Source organism: Microtus ochrogaster, unplaced genomic scaffold (assembly GCF_000317375.1).
Source record: "Microtus ochrogaster isolate Prairie Vole_2 unplaced genomic scaffold, MicOch1.0 UNK43, whole genome shotgun sequence".
NCBI classification, from domain to species: domain Eukaryota; kingdom Metazoa; phylum Chordata; class Mammalia; order Rodentia; family Cricetidae; genus Microtus; species Microtus ochrogaster.
The window spans coordinates 384204-386923 of NW_004949141.1; positions in this window are offsets into that span (position 1 = coordinate 384204).

The window sequence follows — 2720 nt, forward strand, 5'->3', positions numbered from 1 at the left end:
GTGTAGAAGAAGGAGAAGACATCAAGTTCAAAGGCATGGAAAATATATACAACAAAATTATAAAAGAAAAGTTTGCCAACCTAAAGAAGGATATTCCTATGAAGGTATAAGAAGTTTACAGAACATCAAATAGAATAGATAAAAAAAATCCCCTTGCCATATAATAGTCAAAACACAAAACACACAGAATAAAGAAAGAAGTTTAAGAGCTGCAATGGAAAAAGGTCAAGTAACATATAAAGGTAAACCCATCACAATTATACCTGATAACTCAATGGAAACCATTAAAGCAAGAGGGGCTTGGATAGATGTGCTGCAGTTACTAAGAGACCATGGATGCAAGCCCAGACTACTATACCCAGCCAAGCTTTCTTTCACCATCAGTGGGGAAAACAAGATATTCCATGACAAAAACAGATTTAAAAAATACATATCCACAAACACAGCCTTACAGAAAGTAGTAGAAGGGAAACCTCAACACAAGAAAGCTAACAATACCTACATAACACAGACATATGATAACCTTCCACCAACACAACCCAAAGAAGTGAAACACACAAACACTACCACCAAAAAATGACTGGAATTAACAATCACTGGCCATTATTTTCACTCAATATCAATGGACTCAATTCACCTATAAAAATGGATATGGAAAACAGGATCCAACATTCTGCTGTTTACAAGAAACACACCTCAACCTCAAAGACAGACACTACCTTAGAGTAAAGAGTTGGGAAACATTTTCTAATCAGACGGACCTAAGAAACAAGCATGTGTGGCTATTCTAATATCTAACAAAATTGATTTCAAACTGAAATCAGTAAGATGAGATGTAAAAGGACATTTTATAATCATAACAGGAACTATCCATCAGGATTCAGTCTCAATCCTGAACATCTATGCTCCTAATACAAGAGCACCTACATATGTAAAAGAAACATTACTAAAGCTTAAATTGCACATCAAACCCAATACACTAATAGAAGGATATTTCCACACTCCAATTTCACTAATGGACAGGTCAACCAGACAGAAATTAATAGAGAAATAAGATAACTAACAGATGTAATGAATTAAATGAACTTAACAGACATTTATAGAACATTCAACCCAGACAGAAAAGGATATACCTTCTTTTCAGCATGTCATGGAACCTTCTCTAAAATTGATACATACTCAGTAACAAAACAAAGAGCCACAGATAAAAAAAAAATGGGAGTAACCACCAGTGCCTTATTGGATCACCATGGAGTCAACTTAGAATTTAACAATAATACTTTCTGCAGGAAGCCTACAAATTTGGGAAACTGAACAGTCAACTACAGAACCTGCCTTGGGTCAAGGAAAAATAAATAAAGAAATTAACGTCTTCTTGAATTCAATGAAAATGAAGGCACAACATATCCAAACCTATGGGACACTATGAAAGCAGTGCTAAGAGGAAAGTTCATAGCGCTAAGTGCCCACATAAAGAAAATTGAGAAAGCTAACACTAACAACTTAACAGCAGACCTGAAAACTCTAGTAAAAAAAAAAAGCAGACTCACCAAGGAAGAGTAGAAGACTGAAATAATCAAACTGAGGGCTGAAATCAACAATATAGAAACACAGAAAACAATACAGAGAATCAACAAAACAAAGAGCAGGTTCTTTGAGAAAGTCAACAAGATTGACAAACACCTATTCAAATTAATCAAAAGGTGGAGAGAGCACATACAAATTAACAAAATCAGAAAAGAAAAGGGGAACATAACAACAGACACTGAGTAAATTCAGAGAATCATTAGATCTTACTACAAAAGCCTGTATTTCAAAAAAAAATTGGAAAATGTCAAAAAAAGGGCATTTTTTTTTAGATAGATACCATATGCCTAAATTATCAAGACCAGGTAAACAATTTAAATGAGTCAGTTTTGCAAATCTGTCGTCGAGAAATCAGTATGTGATAACACAAGTCACTTGTATTAACCCTCTCTTTAAAGTGCCATGTTGTTGCTGTAATTTCCAGGAACTAACAAGCTAGGCAATAATTTGTAAAGTATTTTTGAATATGTGCACATTTCTTTCATATTCCCTCACATTTTATTCTTAAACATATTGACACATTGGCTCATATTTCTTGCTTTATGACTGCAAATAAACTCTAATGTTAAACAATTTTCATTCTTAAATCATAAATGTATGTCTCCTCTTTCAATATTTTAGTACTGTAAAGAAGGACACAGTAATGCAGCTTCTAGTAGATGTGTTTTCTTCAATAGCAGCCGCCTGTGAATGTGTGGTCACAGAAATATTACTTTGTTATTAGAAACTCAATTTTGAATACTTGGTGAACTATATGACAGTGAAGGACATGTCTGTCCCTTTTAATAGGAAACCTTAAGAAAGTTAATCCTGTCATTTAAAGCACAGACTGGAAGTCAGGGAATTCTTTAGTTATACATGGTACTAGAAACAATAAATAGAAGAAAAAGGAAAAGTCCATAACCCGACTCACAATAGTTTGTAACTTGTGTTAATTCAATATTTATACAACTCAAGTTGCACATGAACCCCATGTATCTGTAGGTCTGAATTGGGGTCTGCCATCCTTTACGTGTGAAGTCCTCCTTCCCATGTAATCACATCAATATTTAAATGTCAATAATATCAAAGAAATGCCTAAAATGAACTGAAAACCTCAGGTGGGCAAAATAGTTATGAAAGAATTATGAGAT